This window comes from Lactuca virosa, chromosome 3 (assembly GCF_052849685.1).
Source record: "Lactuca virosa cultivar CGN04683 chromosome 3, Lactuca_virosa_CGN04683_v6, whole genome shotgun sequence".
NCBI classification, from domain to species: Eukaryota; Viridiplantae; Streptophyta; class Magnoliopsida; order Asterales; family Asteraceae; genus Lactuca; species Lactuca virosa.
The window spans coordinates 395,752,092-395,773,172 of record NC_136428.1 but is presented as its reverse complement, the minus strand read 5'-3'; positions in this window follow the sequence as shown (position 1 = coordinate 395,773,172).

Genomic DNA, 21,081 nt, shown 5'->3' with positions numbered 1-21,081 from the left:
GAATGGCTCATTGCCACATCCTAAAAGTATAAATCATATACAAAACAACTATATCGCATACAAAACAATATGATAGGTAATTGACATACGAACATATTGTCCACAATAAGCTTAATTCTACATGCATATAGTCTCGGAATAAGTTGTGTTATAAAACTATGGTTGTTATGAGATGTGGCAATCATGTATAGGAATAATTTTTTGCAAAGGAATTTAATTGGAAAATTTCTATAATTTGGGTTTACTATTGAAGTATCGATAAATTCACAATTTTTTTTTTTTAATAGAAAAGAATGAATAAGTGGTATTTTGCCAACGACACATGTCAGTCACTCCAAGTGCAAATGTCGTTTCTATAGGTGCGTGCAACGACATGTCTCTGTCGCAGTGGCGGAGCCAGGATCAAAGTAAAGCGGTATCCTAAACCGATGAATTCGGTTTTTCGGTTTTCCAAACTCGGTTTCGGGTTTAAGATCAAACCTATTCGAAAGTTTAACTTGTTGAAAATGGAAAAGTTGTGTTGCTTATATAAGAAATGTATGAGAGCTATGTTTCATGTTATGACCGATGTGGGGCAAATTTAGAATTTTAAGAAACAAGTTGTAAAAATGATAAACAAAATAAAGTATACCCGTGTAGGGGCCAATATTCGAAATAGAGACCTAAAAGTTAAAAGTTCAGCCCTTTACCATTTAGACAATTTAGGGCATCTCCAACCCACCCCCAAACTCTATTTTTTGCTCTATTTCTTCCCCAATTTTTCTCCAACCATACCCCATTTTCATCTTACCCCATATTTAGGGTTATACTATTCATATCTCAAAAAATGGTGTTGAAGTTTTGGTTGTCAATTTTAGTCTCTCTCATTTTTACTTTATACATATTTAGTTTATTTTTGTCTAAAAATTATAATTTAAATACAATATTTAATATTTGTAATATCATGTTATATACTAATTTATATTAATTAATCGTAAATATAGAGTTTAATATTTATTTATCGAATTCATATAAAAAAATTAAATATATACTAAAAACTTGAAGTACAGTAACATAATTTATAAAATATAATAATCAAATATGATCCTGATCTTGATATATATCATAAATATAATCTTATTTATTTACTAATTATTTATAATAAAGTAATAATTAATTTAATTTTATTATCTATAAACATTTTATTTGTGATAATATAATTTGTAATATTTTTGTAATGAAAAAATATAATATATAATATTTGTTAAAATTGAAAGAAAATTTGAACTTACAACCTCCAAAACACCCCCCTAATGCCTTAACCATCTGAACCAACTTCAGTTTGTGTTATTATCTCGCTAAACATATTAATATTATGTATATATATAAACTACATAAAACCAATTTTTTTTAAAAAAAAAATTACAGTACTAATTTTTTTTGAGAGGTATCATGGGATCTATTGTGGATCTGCCCTGCTCCGCCGTAGCCTTTTTTGCCCAGCTTCATGGCTATAGACCCATTTTGTCGTCGCAATTACTGCCCTTTTAGTGACCACATATGATCATAATAGTTTAGTTTCTATATCTTTTTAAGAAATTATAAATAAAAAGTATGTATCAACATCATTTAATCTTCATAGGTCATCCTATAACGACGACATGTCGTCGTTATAGGTCAACCAACGACATGTTGTCGCTATAGTCATTGTACATAATGTATTTCACATCCAAATTTTTGTTTATTTTTTGAGTTTTTTCATTTACACACATTCTAAAACAGTAAATTTAATAATAGAAAAATTAAAATATCATAAGAATTCAATTGAATTATAAGATAAATATAATATAAGTAGTTATGAAACATTTAAAATATATGAGAAAATATATGAGGAAATTGTTTAAAGTTTCATATACTACCAAATTTAATCATCTTGGCTAGAACAATGTAGATCATCATTTCATCATCTTCTTCATCGAACCGATTATTTGGAATTTTTAAATGTGGCAGATTAAAATAGAATTAAACGATTGATATAGGTTGGTAGTTTCGATTTTGATATATAATCATTTGCTGCATTTGTTGAGTAAATTGTTGACTCGGTATTTGAGTAAACTGCAGAGCCATCATATTTATGTTTTCATTATTTATTAAACTACTCAACTTGTAATAAGGTGATACATGTTTGTGTTTCCTACCAATACCCTTTGTATAACCATGCCTTTCTCGAAGGGCATATTTAAGGCATTCCATCTCATCGATCGACACTTCATTAATGGAATGCTCATCATTTGCCTATTCTCGTTCTCAATCTAAACTTGCAATAAACAAACAACAAATATACATTGACATTTGTTTTATTAAAATTTGACAACATAACGACTATAAAATAAATACCTGGCCTATTCAAACTATAAATAATAAGAATAACATTTTCCAAATTTCAATATACCTACAATAATAAGATGATGGTTGGGCTAAAAACAACCTACTTAACATATAGGCAATCTACTTTAAGTATAAACATACATACCATAATAACAAGAATCTTAAAATAATAACAAATCTACTTTGAATTACAATATACTTGCAATGAACATGGTTTGTTAAAATTTTGTAGATGACCCCACCTACGACTATAACACACCATCACCCAATGAACATTCGATTTGTACTCGACAAAGAACAATTGGGTCATTCCAACATCTTGGTTTGGAACAAGAATTTAAGAATCGTTTTGAAACCAGAAGAGAAAGATTATTCTTGAAAGTCAAGTTCCTGGTTTACTCCAAATGTTTCTCATGATGCATGGCTCAAGCATGTGGATGACTCTCTTGATGTTTTATGCTTAATGCTTGCCACCATGATTCCAAATCTTCAACTATATTTGGAACTTTTTACTGCTTCAGACATGATATAACATCTCGAACAGATGTTTGGTCAACAAGCCAGAACTAAGAGATTTGAAACTGTTAGATTTCTACATGGCTGCAAAATGGAGGAGACTGGAAATGTGAACACACATGTTCTCAAGATGAAAAGCCATCTGGATCATCTGGAGAGATTGGGCTCTACATATCCCCAATAGATTTAATTTTGAACTCATTGCCAAAGTCTTATGATACTTTCATCATGAACTACAATATGAATGGGTGGGAAAAGTATATCTCTGAGTTGCACTCGATGCTGAAAACTGTTGAGAAAAGCATCCCAAGGAAAACCCCCAAGTGCTCATGATTCATGAAGGACAAGTCAAGAGGAAGAAACAAGGCATGAAGTTTAAGGGCTAGCTACAAGTTGGCAAAGGAAAAGGGAAGAAAGCTCTGCAAGTTCATCGCCAAAGACAAAGGGGAAAGTTGCTAAGGATGAGATCTCCTTTGAGTGTGGAGCCGTTGGGTACTAGAAAAGGAATTGTCCTAAATATCTTTTTGGGTTGAAAGACAAGAAGACTAGGGAAGGCACTTTAGGTATATATATTTTCATGATTTAAATGGAATTATTTACTTTTTCATCTAACACTTGGGTATTTGATACTGGTTGTGGAACTCACAAATGTAATTCATTGTAAGGGTGTAGAAAGAGTAGGGAGTTGAAAGCAAAAGAGACAGTACTACTTGTTAGCAATGGAGCACGGGTTACAGTCCAAACTATAGGAGATTTTGATTGATGTTTACCATTTAGTAAGTATTTATCAATAAATAATGTGTGTTTGATAACTTCTATTACTAGAAATTTCATTTTAGTTTTGCGTTTAAGAAAATATGGTTTTAATTTTCAATTTGCTGATGATAATATTCATTCCTTCTTGAATGAAATATTCTATTTTGAGGCTAGACCAATAAATGGAATTTATGAATTAAACCTTGATGAATCTTCAAACAATAAATATATTTATCATGTTAACACCAAAAAACTCAAACACGATTTAAACCAAACATATCTATGACATTGTCGCCTTGGTCACATAAACAAGAAACGCATATCCCAACTCCAAAAGAGTGTTTGGAGGAGATTGACACTGAGTCATTTGATATATGTAAATCTTGATTGTGTGGTAAGATGATAAAATCCCTTTCTCTGATTCGGGCACGTGTTTTATTAGGCATCATACATACTGATGTATGTGGTCCTTTCAAAATAATGTCAAGATATGCTGAAATATATTACATCACCTTCACTGACGACTTCATTCGTTTTAGTTATGTTTATTTCATTAAACATAAGCATGACGCATTTGAAAAGTTCAAATTGTTTCAAAGTGTGTTGAGAGAAAAACTTTGAGACACACTTGAACAAACTTTAGAACAAGTATATTACGGAATAGTTAATCTCGAAGGATCTAAAAGCTCAACAATAATATTAATAAGTTAGAGTTAGATAGTTAGAGAGTTAGTTGCGGAAATGTAAAGAAATGGAAATGACAACAAATTGTTATATCAAGAATACACATAAGTTGATTCATAACAAGGAATGCACTCAAACCAAGTTAATAAGGAACATCAAACTTAGTGATTAAGTCACAAAGGACTTGCTCCGAAGAGAGGTTATAATCAGTTATATTCTAGTAAGATTTAAGAGTAAGAAGTGATGCGTAGAGAGAGAAATAGAGAAGATAACTTCAGAGATGTGTATTCAGATTCATTGATTGATACACCTATTTGATACGTGAGAATGAGCTCTATTTATAGAGACTCAAGAAGTTACATTTGAATCATTCTCTAAGAGTAGTCATGCAAGGCATACTGGACAATAGAAAATATTACAGAAAGACAAAATAGACTAAGTGAAGTAAGAATGATTGCGGTTGACTAGATGACTTCGGATGCGGTTGCTGATGAGGGAGTTTGACTGCGGTAGCTGAAGTTCAAGAGGGTCACTTTTCATGATTCAACAATTTCCCCCTAAGTGACCTCTTTAACTTTTGTTCAGCTATCAAGTTTAAGAAACTTGATCAGGATCCACCAAAACTTCCTGATGTTTTCCAACTTGAAATCTGTCGAACCGCGGTCGAAAGATCAAAGCATACAACTGCCGAAGTCAAGTTCGAGACCATATTTTCTCAATGGGAGAGGCATGCTTTGCATAAAAATGGTTAAGTCTCTCGAATTCCATTGGCAGTCTTTTGTGATCTGGAAGGCTGCGGTCGAACTGCTCAAACACTGTGAAGTATTTAGTGTTTGGAGAGATTGGAACATCCCAGTAGCCATCCGAGGGGGGTTCAACATATGTGAGATATGGCTTGTAGTCATCATCCAGCAGTCTTCGGTGGGGATTGATCCAAGAGTTTATCAAGGATTCATCCATGATAGTGTCAAAGCCGCATTCTCTCCATATAAGCTCAACAAGTTTAGATGTTTTCCAGTTTTTCTTCTTTTGGGTGGTGGCAGGAGAGTCATTTGAGCTTGGAGAGGACATGTGATCAACCAGATTTTTGAAGTGAGGGGGAGTCTCTGGTTTCTCAGGAGTAATCTCTTTTTGTGGTGGAGTATGATGAGATGGTTGCGGTGTAGGAATTCTTTCTGTAATGATGGGGGGAGTTTGATGAGATGGTGGTGGTGAGGGTTGCGGTGTAGGAATTTTTCTATAATGACGGGGGGACTTTGATGTTGTGAGATGGAGTGATTGGAGTGATGGACTTCTTCTTCACTTCCCCCTCTTGAGGAATGCAACCCAGGAGCTTCCTCAAGCCATTGTTTAAGGCCATCAACTTTGGCATAGACTTCTTGAAATTGAGCTTTGAGGGCATCTGCCAGTTGTTGATTGTTGGGGATGGTGGGGTTGAAGAGTAGCCTGTGAATCTCCTTGGTGAGTTGAAGGATTCCAGGACCATGGAAGTTGGTGGACAGAGATCGTTGCAGACGGTTGATAGTAGCTTGAAGGACGGAGATAGTGGACTCATAGGCAGTGTGAGTCTCAGCTATCAGCTTTTGAGATTGGGTGGCTTGATCCGCAATGACTTCTTGTAGATCTTTCTTGATTTCGGTCACCTCAGATATGAGGCGTTCCGCAGTGGCCATGAAGTCCTTGTGATCTGCTTGACGATTGTTGTCCAGGGACCGGATTCCCATTTCAACTTTGAGAGAAATTCGTTCAGCAGCCAATCTCTCACGAGTTTCCAATCTCTCGATCCTTTCGATCAATGACTGCGGTCCGGGCATGTCTTCTGGTTGCGGTTGAGTTGGCTTGACCGCAGCGAGAATTTGATCTACCTTTGCTTGAAGACTTAGAAATTCTTTCCTTGATACCGCATTCTTCTTCTTTTTCTTCTTCTCTTTGGGCTTAGAAGTTGAATGATGAGAGTCACTGGATTCTTCTTCTTCATCAAACATCATAAGATCATCATCAGAGGGGGAGGGTTTGTTTACCTCTTGTAGATCAACATCATCAAAACTGAAGGTGGGAGCAGAACTGACTTCGATTGCGGTTCCTTCGTCTTGTGATTCTTGAACAGTGGGAGTTGGAATTGGATTTGGAGTTGGAGTTGGAGTTGGAGTGACTTTGGAGGGGCCTGCACCTTCAGCAGTGGATTGATCTTTAAGGATCGTCTCAGCCATCTCTGTCATCCAGTCTTGAACTTTCAGTATGGTGGCTACGGTATTGGCATTGTTAATTGCATCTGCCCAATACTTAGCCACAGCTTGGATTTCTTGTTCCTTTTGCTGCTGTTGCTTGATTTGTTGATCTTTTCGTGCCTGGAATGCCCTACGGAAAGCGACATACTTCTGAATGTCGGCTTCAGATACCGGAGTGTAGTTCAACCATGAATCATTAGAGTGGTCACCGTCAAATCCTTGGTATCGCACCGAAGTGTCCTTCGGGTCCACGGATCCTTGCACATTTATGCTCACCGTGCCTAAACCACATGTTACAGATGTAATCAGAGTAGGATTTCCTGAGCTTCCTCGGTCTCCTTGACCCGTAGTCAAGTTTGGCATCAGCTCAGTTCCGGCAAGGGCGGAAGAAGTACCCTGCGGTTGGGAAGGTGTTTGAAGTGTATGGGTGACATTCAAGAGGATGGAGTTCAACTCCTCGGGAGAAAAGAAATGCAGTCGGGAAGCCCTGGAGACCTTAGGGCGAGAACCAATGTTATCCTCTTGGGATTGAACTGGGGGAGTCTCCACGAAGAGGTGAATCAGACTCACTTTCTGAGCCGGAGTGGTATTCGATTGTGGAGTTGAATGGGCCTGCGGCCACCCCAAGGACTACCAGAGCCTTTTGAGAGGCTCAGGTATCAGTCCGGTCACGCATTTGGCCAGTGGGATTGGTTTTTCTTTTCTTAAGGATGGCAATTGGTTGTGCATCCTCATAGGAGTCACTGTCATTTGTGGGTGCGGTTGGTTTGGTTTTGCGTTTCTTTGAGGGTGCGGATGGTTTGGGAGCATCTTTCTTTGGGGTTCTTCGTTTCTTTGAGATGTTGCGGGGGCCTTGATGAGTTGAGGCCAATTTCTTTCTTCTTTGAGAAAGATTTGACAGTGTAGTGGAAGATGGGACTGCAGTACTTCCAGGGGTAATGATTGCGGATGAGTTTTGAAAAGGCGGGGTAGGAAGGTATGGGGCAATACCTTCCGTAGCCTCAATATGATCTGAGACATCAGCAGTCTCAAGACCAAGAGTGGTGAGAATGTGGGTTGGAAGTCTTCTAATTGGTCCAAAGACAGATTGATCAGATTAGGGATTGTACCTTTTGAGATCCTTGGTGACAAAGTAGTTGATATCGTTGCCCATGCTGATCCCTGCGTCCGCATGGAGGTCTGAAATGCAGAGGGACCAGAATCTTGCAAACGTAAGCTCGGTAGGGTTCTCCCTTGGGCTCTCCTTGGGAATGTATTGTAGAAAATCATCCCATAGAATCTGACCGTAGTTTACGTCATGGCCTGTGAAGATACTCCATACTAACTCCAGGAGTTTGAGTCTTATATTATCCGTGCCTCCGGTTCTGCCGGATAGACTGCGGATGACAAAATGGCAAACGAATTGCCAGACCGCAGGCAGTTGGTTTTTCTTGAATTATCCAATGCCTTTGATTTTCTTCTGATATCCCATTTGGTAAAGTGCAGAAGTGATGTCCGCCATGGATGGAGTAAAGATCTTGATGGAAGGATGAACAAGAAGGTTAATGGCAGAAAGAAACTTTTCTTTAGACAGAATTACTAAAGAATCGTTAACTAGGTTTAGATGCACTTCTTGTGGGTTCTCGAGTGGTCGATAGGCTGAAAAGGCACATTTGAATAGGGGGGAAAGTGGAACAACGTCTATAAAAGAATCGAAAGGGCCAAACAGGGGGTGATTGTTCAAGAACTTGATCATCAGCTTGATCGGGGCATTGTAAGATGAATGGTCTTCGAACACGGCTCTGAAATTGCTTGAAGCTATCGTGGGAGTGAGATGTCTTGAAGCAGAGTCTGAACCAGTAGGGTTCACTGATCCAGAAGCTTTAGATTGTTTCTTGGATACACCGGATTTCACCATTATAACAGTTTGAGAGAAAGTGAAGAAACAGAGTACTAAAATGGAGAAAGAGATTCAATGTTCAGAGAGCGTAAAGTGATCTTGGGGAAGAAGAAAGGTTTTTATAGGGATGAATTTAAACAGTAACTGTTTTTTACCCTAGGTAAAAAAAATAAGGTAAGAGGACATTTGGGGGGGGGGGGGGTTCTTTTGATTTGGAAGATTAAATCTCAGCCACATAATATGAAGCGGTTTAAAAATGTTTTTGAGATTTACCAAAAGGGGTTTCCATTAAATGAACTGTCAGACGTACAATCATCACGTCAGGTGATCGTATGGATGGGGTTGATTTAATTCGTTGTGCAAAGAGAAGTTGTAACGGATTGGACGTGTTGGGTAAGAGGAAAAGACAGATTAAGGATTTGTTTATGGAAAAACGTTCTTTTTGTCATCATACCCAAAATGGGTCTGACACAAGGTTTATTCAAATGGTGAGGGGACAATTTCTCCAAGGAATGTTTTTTTTGTTTTCTTATTTAATGAAGGATCATTAAATAGCACACCATGATTCAAAGATTAATAGAACAGTTGAGAAAATAACAAGGTGGTTACGGATAAAGGTTTCATTGCGGATGACTCTTTGTTATTGTGAATAACCGGATGTCATTGCGGATGACCAGATGTCGTTGCGGATGTAGAGAGTAACTGAGGAGAACACTTGTACAAGAAATTAGTAATAACAAACAATAAGGACCAGTAGAAGATAAATATGATATATGGTTGCGGTATATAGACTGCGGTACACAGGATATACCAAAACCATCTATCATAAGTAACTTCAGTTAGGACCGCAACAGAGACCAAGGATGGTCTGCGGTACCTATCAATTCAAGAAGAATTGCGGGTCCGGATTCATCATTCCTAACATTTGCAGGAAAGTGTTGAGCTTTGTAGAGTCAAGTGCCTTTGTGAACACATCAGTTATTTTTTCATGAGTATGGACAAAGATGAGTTCAATGTTACCTTTCAGGATGTGGTCTTTGATGAAGTGATACCGTAGTTCAATATGCTTGGTCTTGGAGTGCTGAATAGGATTGTGAGAAATCGCTATCGCACTTTCCGAGTCACAGTAAATCGGTATCCGCAGCATTCTGTATCCGTGGTCCATAAGTTGTGTTTTCATCCATAGTACTTGTGAACAACAGCTGGTTGCGGCCACATATTCAGCTTCTGCGGTAGACAGAGATACATAACTCTGTTTCCTTGATGACCAGCTGACGAGTCTTCCACCCAGAAATTGACATCCACCAGAGGTGCTTTTTCGATCTAGTCTGCATCCGACGTGATCTGCATCTGTAAATGCTTGAAGACTGAAGTCATTGCCTGCGGGGTACCATAATCCAAGAGACTTGCTTCCTTTCAGGTATCGTAGAATTTGTTTGGCTGCGGTCATAAGTGACACTTTTGGGTCAGCCTGATACCTTGCGCATACACCTGTAGCAAAGACAATGTCTGGCCTGCTTGCGGTGAGGTACATCAAAGAGCCTATGATACCTCTATAAGTCTTGTGATCCACAGATTCGCCTGAGGGATCAGCAGAGATCTTATATCCGAAGGCCATGGGGACCTTAGCCGAAGAACAGTTGTCCATAGAATATTTCTTTAACAGTTCAGTGGTGTATTTCTCCTGATGAATGAATATCCCTTGCGGAACTTATTTCACTTAAAGTCCTAGAAAGAAGTTAATCTCTCTATTCATGCTCATTTGGAACTTGTTGGTCATGAGCTTAGTAAATTCATCCACCATTCCTTGATCAGTTGATCCGAAGATGATATCATCCACATATATTTGTACAAGCATGAGGTGATTACCATTTGCTTTTCTAAATAAAGTGGGATCAATCACTCCTCTTTTGTATCCGAATGAGACAAGAAATTCAGAGAGAGTCTCATACCACGTTCTTGGGGCTTGCTTCAGACCATAGACTGCTTTTCAAGTTTGTAGCAGTAGTCTGGGAATTCAATACTTTCAAAACCTGGAGGTTGCTGAAGATAAACCTCTTCTTTTAATTCCCCATTGAGAAATGCACTCTTTACGTCCATTTGGTGTACCTTGATGTTTTTGTGGGCTGCGTACGCTAAGAAGATTCAAATGGCTTCCATTCGTGCCACTGGAGCATACGTTTCATCATAGTCAATACCTTCAAGTTGACTATATCCCTTTGCAACTAACCTTGCCTTGTTTCTGACTACCGCACCAGATTCATCCAACTTGTTTTTGAATACCCATCTAGTACCAACAATGGTGTGACCATGTGGCTTCGGGATGAGCTGCCACACTTTGTTTCTTTTGAATTCTTCTAGCTCTTCTTGCATTGCGGATATCCAATCAGGTTCTAGTAATGCTTCTTTGATCGTTCAGGGCTCGACTGAGGACATAAATGTTGCGTAGTGACAATGATCAGATAAGTCCTTGGAAGATCGAGTCTGGATACCTGCGGATGGGTTGCCAATGATTTGACCTGGTGGGTGGTCCTTCGTCCATACGTGTAGACGGGGTTGCAGATGATCAGCAGCTGCGGTAGAGGGAATGTCTTCAATATCAGAAGATTCTGCGGTTGGAGATGGCAGTTCCCCCTGGATTTGAGAACATCCTGCGGAATCATCTCGGTTTGTTGGAACGAGAATGGAATTTTCTTGAGCAGTTGGAAGAGGTTCCCCCTGGATTGCTGATAGGAGTTCCTCTGGAACCTGAGAAGGTTCCCCCTAGACTGTGGATGGAATAGTGATAATCCTAGAGTCTGTTCTTGTGTCAATGTTCTCTATGTTTTTATCATCCGAGTCCGAAGAGACGTTTGAGGGTAACGATTCTCTGCGGATGGGAACTTGAGCTACATCAAGTACTGGAACCTCGACGATTGTTGCTTGATCCGGAGTAGAGCTTTCCCCCTCAACCAGAGATGTGGAAGTATTGAGAGATGCTACTTCGGATAGTGAAGGACCAGATACATCAGCGTGCTGCTGTTGAGCTTCCGGAGACACAAGAACTTCAGATAATTTCGCCGTTTCAACAGGGTCGAAAAGATCGTCATAATTGACTTCAACAAGATTTAAAGGACCTGAAGAGGCAGGAATATCGCTTTCCATGATTGCTGTGGTTTCAGTGGATGGAGGGGCGTTGCGGATGTGAGAGTCCTCAAATTTCACATCGAAGCTTTCAATGATTAGCCTGGTACGTGTCACACCCCGCTAAAGCGGAAACACGAGGCGTGACAGTATAAAGGGTTTCATAGCAAAAGTTAAAAGACAACACCAACCATAGTATTAAAAATCATTACAATTTTACAATGGGTTTGAACAACTTTTAAAAGAAATTACAATGTAAATTGAAATACAACACATGCGAATGCTCCTAAAAGTGAAGTGTCCCTAAGTGCCACTTACTCGATGATTCCTGAAAAAGCATGTAAAACGAGCGTCAACTATAAAAATAGTTGGTGAGTACTCACAAGTTTAACAAAATAATATTGGTTCATGAATTGAAATCAAAGTTTTGATAAAAGTTTCCAATAATAAAAGTATATTGTTAAAAGGAGTAAATAAGTTTGTAAACACAAAGTTCTTTGTCATCATGAGAGATAAAGTACGTTGCCCGAATAAGATGCAACATTCATATTCTCATGGAAGATAAAGTTCGTTACTCAAACGAGTAAACAAGTTTCATTGCTAAAATGAGCAATCAATTTTGTTGCTACAAGAATCAAACAATTTCATTGCTGAAACATGTATATAAGTTTTCAGTAATAAAAGTTCGTTGTTGTAATGAGAAACAAAGTTCATTGCTATAATTAATAAACAAGTTTATTGCTATAATAAGTAACGAGTTTGTATGTGTATGAGCAAACAATGAGTCTCAACCAAACCTATGACTGAAGCCCTATCAAGATCTATGCTTATCGTTCCATAGATTAATATGGTATCATGCACTCCAGCAATAGGGCGAGTGAGGAGTTGTCAATTCCTAATAGCGCTATCCATAATGACCATTGGCTCAAAGAGTTAATGGTTAGAGATAAGGGAAGGGCCTTAGTACGATAAGTTCTCATGTTCCGTGTTGCATAGACATACATAGAGAGACATAGCAATAAAATAGCAATCATGTTTGATACAAATCAATTTAAATACAACATTCAAATAATAGTTTTTCGGGACATGCTTTTCCACCCCAAAACATAAAAACTGAAAATAGGGGAGTGCGTGAATACTCACTATGCATTGAGATGATGCAAATGATGCCTTGAACTACGTTCCACGTGTACCACTACCGATTCCTACAATAATGGTATTCGCTAGTGAGTCTTTAATCGAAATCTAACACTAGTATACTTACTACTACAATAGAATTATGCCAATAATGTGTCAAAATTTAATATTGATAAGCTACAAACATTTTTCTATGGAAATTAAGTTTCAAAGAGTTAATTGTTATATAACAATTTAAGTGGAAAATTTCCATTATTGAAATGTTAATATTTAACATTTTAGAGGTGTTCCAATGATTAAATATTCAAAACTAAATAAATTTAGTTCTAAAATTTCCCAAACTTTGCATTTAAGTTTTAATTGAAGTCAAAGACCTCAAGATAAATTTTCTTGAATTTTTGATTTGTCTAACTATTTTTCACCATTTTAGTTTCTTGAATAACCATAAAATCATGAAAAATACTAAACAATTAATAAAAATTACCAAACTTCAGATTTTGGTTCTAAATATATTAAAAGACTTCTAGATAAATGTTCATGGATTATGGATATGCATAACCATTTTTCATATATTTAATTCTCTAAATATATAAAAATTCATGAAAAATAGAAATCGGTTAAGAAAATGCCCCAAACTTTTTATAGTAATGTCATTACACGTACTTAACCTGAGAAAAATATAAAAATAGATTTCCAGACAATTTAACCCAATTTTATGATTTTTGAGCATTTATTCTAATAAAAATTGAAATAAATAGAAAATAGTTTCCAAAATCGTCCAAAATTTTTGTAGCGCTGTTATTAGTCATTATTAAGCTAGGAAAAATATAAAAATGAATTTCTAAACTGTTTATCCCAATTTTATGATTTTTGTGTATGTATTCTAATAAAAATTGGGTTTAAGTGTATTTAATCTTGGGAAAATAGAAGAAAAATAGTATACAGAAGAGAAAAATCATCAAAATTTTTATGTAGCATCCTAATGTACTAAAAGGTGTTCTGGTAAATTTTCATAATGTTTGGATGAGTAAAACTATTTTTCCTGTTTTTAGTCCATTATAAATACAAAAATCGGAGAAAAATAGGAATACACTATGAAAAATTCTGAAAATATTTTTCTATGTGTTCCACAGAGAGTATAAGCTGCGAAAATTATTAGATACCATTTTTATATTTCCTAATGTGGTTTTATGATTTATTAGAGCTAAACAAAAAGAAAATTCAAAACCATATTAAACAGTAACAAAAATGGATGAAACTTAATGGGAGATGTTTATTAACTTAAAGGATCATCCAAGAATTTTTCCATAATTTATTTACTAGCTTACGTATTTTATATGATTTAACACTTTATTTTCTTATTATTTTCATATAAAAATAAAGAAAATATATATTGAGCTGAAAATTTCTAGAATGCATCTTCATACAATTTGATAACAATGACAATTTGTGTTCTTATTTTTTATGTTTAACACCATGCCTAAAGGCTCAATAAATTATAGAGAAAATTTGGTTCTTGTGATTTATGTAAAGATTAGTGATGTTACTTTGACAATTTTTGCAACATGTTACAAAGACTTTTGAATCAAGATCTTTTTGTTCCTATTAATACATGATATTAAGAGTTTAAAATAATTTTTGAATGATTTTTAGTGATGAATAAGTCCTTTGAACATGCAACACAAAACAAATGTTCATAAGGAAAGTGCTGTTTGAGCAACAGTTTTGTAAAAATTGGTAAAAATCAAAATATTGGAATTTTCCAGTGAGGTCAGATGGGTTTGAAAGCTAACTCAAAATATTATATTTCAGAAAAAGAATCACGAATTTTGGCTAAGAAATGAGTGAGATATGACAGTTTAAAGTCAGGTAAAGAAATCTGGCAGATTGCATGCATGATGATTGGTTAGAAAAGTGGGTTTTCATCATTTCCTTAAGTAAATCTTTTCAAGTATTTTAAATATATCATGATAAACTCATATTTTAGTCATGTTTCCAGAGATCAAAAGATTAAAACTTATCAAAATGTATACATGCATTTATGAACAAAATTTTGTTTCTCAAAAACTCTTAACTTGAGTTTGATGTTTTAATCCTTAAAATCGATTTTTGCACTAAGATCATGAACATGCAACCTTGTTTATCATACATGCATGGTGTTAAAACACATCCATCATGTTGTAAAAACCATTTTAACAAAAAGAAAACAAGTTTTAAGAAGATGAAGAAGGAGAAAGTGTAAGAAAAAGAGCAAAACTTGAAGGAAAAGTGAAGTAGAAATCGATTTTACCTTCAAGAATACCACAAGATGATGAAGATTTCGAGTTTGAGGAGTGTTCTTGGGTTTGTTTTCTGGAAAATTTCTTGGTTCTTAGAGGGAGGAAGAGAGAATGGAGTGGTGTTTGGAGAGAAAAAGTAGAGAGAAGGTAGAGAGAATGAGAGTGTGAGAGAGAGATATGGGGAGAGAGGGATCCGATTTTAGGGGAGGAGAGGCTCTCTCTCTCTTGTTTCTTTTATAAAAATTCAAATCTTTTATAAAAATATCCAACTTTTTATAAAATGTGCACCTTAACCTAGTTTTTATGCATAAAACTCTTGATTTTTGACTTATAAATCAAGGGTAAATGTTAATAACTAAATCTTTATTTTTCATTGAATTTTATTTCATAATAATTATTATGATAAGATAATATCATAAGGTTCATAATTGTTTTTATAGGATTTTTAAGGTTAAAGTTTATAAATATGAGTTTTTAGGGCTTTTAGTGTTTTGGAGTTTAATAAACTTTGAATATCAAAATAAATAGAATATTTGAGACTTTAAATTATCTTATGGTATTATAACTCTTTTATAGTTATAAATAATGTTTGTAATTTATTTTTATCGGTTTATTGGCATTCTATGTAGTGATTCCGAGATTCAAGCGAAATTGAGGAATCAAGTATACTAGTCCTAGTCTTCAAATTTGACTTAAGTTTCTATGAGACTTTGAACTAACTTCTACTTCTAGGTCAAGTGCATGATGTATGTATATGATTCATGAAATGTTGTTCGAGTCAAAGAGTGATCCAAATATGGATAGTCACTACAACTTAGTAGATGTAGAATTCACATATCAAGGTGAAATCTAAGTACACCATCCATTGTTTCTATCTGTTTCCAAGTTTCTAGTAGGTTATAACTTAGCTTCTAATTACTAAGTTTAATATGTGTCGTGCCTATACGTGCAACTAAGTTTAGTCAAATCTAGAACCGAATCGAATTTTGACGGTTGTCACAGTCTCCCCCGGTTGAAAGAATTTCGTCCCGAAATTCAATTCGTGACGTATTCTATTAGAACTCAGTCAAATACAATTGTATAGCTGGAGAGGTGGTGACTTGAAGTGTTCTTTGATTATTTTGGGTTAATTCTCCAAGGGAAGAGCCCAGTTCTTTAGCTATAATCAAAGTAATGTTTCCTTAATTCGAGTTCTACAGTCTAGATTGCGAGAAATTAGGATCATGGAAATCATGATCCAACCATGGCGACCTAGTTGAAAAAGATTATTTAATTAGATATTATCTGAATCAAGAGAGTTATAATTTTTTTTTTCCGAAGCACCAACTGCATTTAGCGTTAAATCCGCATTGATCTTTAAGTTGCATTCTAAATTAGCACTAAGTGTGAATTTGCCGCCTAATAAAGAAGAGATTAGGAACAATTTGTTCACTTCCGGGTTGGCTACTACATCTGGAAAAGATATATTTTGAAATAAGAAGGGGTGGCATGAATGAAAGAGAAGCGATTGAGGGTAAGTTCTTAAAAATACGTACTAAGGGTAGGCAACGAAGTTTTGGTACCTCTCAAATGTAAAGGCTAATTAAGTGTCGTCGACAAAATAAATTACGAAATGATTGAGCATCTCCGAGGCTATAATTACTACTACGGTTACTCTTACAATAATAAAACCTTATTCGAAGAATAAATATATTTAGAGAGTAATTGGTGCAAATGGAGGCGATGAAAATTTATGACAAATTAAATCACATTGTGTATATAGCATTTTAAGTGTTTAGAAGTGATCAAAAATCTCACTGTTATCAAAATGTTCAATAATTCCAAGATAATGAAGATACATGTGTGGCGATCCAACAAAGTAGTAAAATAATATAAAGATTAATTAAGGTTAAAGGTTTAAGTCGTCATTAAAGGAATTTGTATAGAAATATTTGTATTAAACTTTTGAGAAATTGTCCAATTGTCTAAGTCAGGACAAATTCAAGCTTACGGGTCAGACTATTTATGAAAACAAAGTTGAGAGTTTAGGAACTCACTGAAAATTGCAAAGTAAAATACTATTTTTAAGAAAGGTGTAAAAATGTCAATCTTTGAAAATAGTGCATTCATAGTTTAGTATTTCTACAAAAACAATCATTTAGAGAATAGATAATCGTAAAATTTAAAACTTTTGATGTATTTAAATAAAAGAAGAAACATAAGGATACATATCATTCACATATATTTTTCGGATATAGAAAAATTATAAGCATAAAGGTATTCATCTTGTGTATTACTTATAACGAAAGATACAATGAAACTTGCATTTTAAATCAAGTTTCCAAATTTAGAATGAAAGAGCAAATGTAAATAAGGCTTACTTGTTTATTGTAGATTTAAAAATAAAAACAAGATGTATATGGTAAAAGGCATAATTGAATATATCAAAGTTGACTAAATCGAAGTTATAACTCACAACTATACACGTATTAATCGCTCAAAACGAAAGGGTAGACTTCTAGTCTATATGTGTACGAACATGGTACCAAGAGAAGCAAAATAGATAGAAACAAAGTTAGACAATGTATTATGTTAATATTATGGCGTGCGAGATCTAAAATCAGAAGGAGAGCGAGAAATAAAGTTTGGGGGAAAGAAAAAGGAAGGTAGCAGCGACAATGATTGTTATTGTTAAAATTATAAGAACAATACCTATAGGTAGATTTAAAACCACGTTGAGATATATTTCAAACTTCAATATTTGATGTATATTGATGACTAAATAGAAATGTAGAAGTTCTAAAGTGTTTTCTAAGTTTTGCTAAAAATCCACGAGTTATCTATTAAGTTAAACTCCATTTGTGAAAAAGAAGAAACACTAAAACTTGTAATTGAAAATCTGACAGTTTTGACCTTTTTGACTGGGGTCCAACAATGGTTAAAACGGATAAGGTAAAGACTTAACATATTTAGATGAATAATTGTGCATTGTCAAAAGTACGTCGCTGGAAGTTTAAAAGTAAACACTAAGTTTTGCAATGTTGTAAGTTTTATAAACACGGATTATAAAACTAATTTGAAATAAAATAAACAAATGATGTGTGTTGGAAATTTAGGAATTAGAGATATCTTAGAAACATGTGTGAAGTAGAAAGTTGTGAAAATATCATGTTGGGATTCAAGAAAACACATTTAAGTAAGGTACAATGCCTAAATGAGAAAGTGGTCAAAAGAGTCAAAACAAAAGTGGTTTGAAAGATCCGATGAAGGTTTTACACGTAATATGAACTTCAATGTCATATGTCTATGTTTTATAGCATAGAAATTAAACACTTTTATAAAAGAAAATGTTTCTAAGTTTTTCGAAAACGTGCCAAAATGGTAATCAAGGTTTAAAATGGTTTATATGCCCTTAAAAACACATCTATCCATTGAAATGGATTTGAAATAAAATTGAAATTGCAAGGTTAAAACCAATAATGGTTAAATTGAGTTTTGAAGAAAAGTGTTAAGTTAAAGCAAGTTGTCAAAAGATTTTTTTTTTAGCGAGAATATTACTTACATTGTTAAGAAATGTCTACTAAGTTGATTGTAGTGGTTATAAAATATTTTATTGATGATAAATAAAACCGATGAAGCGAAATAATTTTTCGATGGAAGATTAAGAAGTAAGGAATAAGTATGTTAGTGTAGCTGATCGTACTCAAATACTAAGGCGAGTACCAGTGTCTTTTCCTCAAAATAAAGGACAAGAAAAATTGTTTGTAAACGTTTTATGGTGTCAATGCAGTTGACGACTTTTTATAGAGGTCAAAGGGATATACTATGTTAAGTTTTAACCTCAAGGTGGAAACAACCTAGAGCTAAATCGTAACGTAGAAATAAGATCTCACATATAGGTTAAACCTCCGTGTCTCCTTGTGAGTCGAATCCGGAATGCCCGCCAATGGTATCCAAGTGATTACTTAGTGGTGACTCATCTACCTCCTTACGAGATGCTCCAATTATCGTTCGTGTCGGTATCGAAACGCTTTTTCCTAGTTGTAACTCTTGAAGACGATGAAGAGGTATTGAGGAATAATTGGTATAGGTTTCGACTTAAGATTATTACTAGTGTATATCTAGCTACTAACCTTACATCTAAAGTCAATAGCTACCGAGGAATACTCATTCTCAGTACTAAGTGCATTGCTCCTAGAGTGGCTAGTGATATAACCTAAGTGGTTAACCTAGCACTTGATAAGGGATAAGATTATTTCTAAATAAAGGCATTGTTATAAAAGTGCACTTAGTTTCTAAGTGTATCTAGATGAATGCCTATAATATGCAATGCCCGTACGCACACCGAAAAATTTTGTTTTTCAAAAGTTTAAGTTGAAAATCGTTTTGAACATAATTCTACTATAACCGTTTCAAGCCTCACATTAAGTTTCCTTAATTAAGCATAGTTGGCCAGGCTATACTTAGTTAAAGTCCAATAATGCGTACTCGAATTAGTTATACTAGTAGTATGTTCGGTATTTTAAAAACATTTTGAAATTTTTTTTTGGCTATAGTTGTGGTTCTCCAAAGGAAAACCGGTATTCTCTATAACCTTCGGCTCTGATACCATTTCCTGTCACACCCCGCTAAAGCGGAAACACGAGGCGTGGCAGTATAAAGGGTTTCATAGCAAAAGTTAAAAGACAACACCAACCATAGTATTAAAAATCATTACAATTTTACAATGGGTTTGAACAACTTTTAAAAGAAATTACAATGTAAATTGAAATACAACACATGCGAATGCTCCTAAAAGTGAAGTGTCCCTAAGTGCCACTTACTCGATGATTCCTGAAAAAGCATGTAAAACGAGCGTCAACTATAAAAATAGTTGGTGAGTACTCACAAGTTTAACAAAATAATATTGGTTCATGAATTGAAATCAAAGTTTTGATAAAAGTTTCCAATAATAAAAGTATATTGTTAAAAGGAGTAAATAAGTTTGTAAAAACAAAGTTCTTTGTCATCATGAGAGATAAAGTACGTTGCCCGAATAAGATGCAACATTCATATTCTCATGGAAGATAAAGTTCGTTACTCAAACGAGTAAACAAGTTTCATTGCTAAAATGAGCAATCAATTTTGTTGCTACAAGAATCAAACAATTTCATTGCTGAAACATGTATATAAGTTTTCAGTAATAAAAGTTCGTTGTTGTAATGAGAAACAAAGTTCATTCCTATAATTAATAAACAAGTTTATTGCTATAATAAGTAACGAGTTTGTATGTGTATGAGCAAACAATGAGTCTCAACCAAACCTATGACTGAAGCCCTATCAAGATCTATGCTTATCGTTCCATAGATTAATATGGTATCATGCACTCCAGCAATAGGGCGAGTGAGGAGTTGTCAATTCCTAATAGCGCTATCCATAATGACCATTGGCTCAAAGAGTTAATGGTTAGAGATAAGGGAAGAGCCTTAGTACGATAAGTTCTCATGTTTCGTGTTACATAGACATACATAGAGAGACATAGCAATAAAATAGCAATCATGTTTGATACAAATCAATTTAAATACAACATTCAAATAATAGTTTTTCGGGACATGCTTTTCCACCCCAAAACATAAAAACTGAAAATAGGGGAGTGCGTGAATACTCACTATGCATTGAGATGATGCAAATGATGCCTTGAACTACGTTCCACGTGTACCACTACCGATTCCTACAATAATGGTATTCGCTAGTGAGTCTCTAATCGAAATCTAACACTAGTATACTTACTACTACAATAGAATTATGCCAATAATGTGTCAAAATTTAATATTGATAAGCTACAAACATTTTTCTGTGGAAATTAAGTTTCAAAGAATTAATTGTTATATAACAATTTAAGTGGAAAATTTCCATTATTGAAATGTTAATATTTAACATTTTAGAGGTGTTCCAATGATTAAATATTCAAAACTAAATAAATTTAGTTCTAAAATTTCCCAAACTTTGCATTTAAGTTTTAATTGAAGTCAAAGACCTCAAGATAAATTTTCTTGAATTTTTGATTTGTCTAACTATTTTTCACCATTTTAGTTTCTTGAATAACCATAAAATCATGAAAAATACTAAACAATTAATAAAAATTACCAAACTT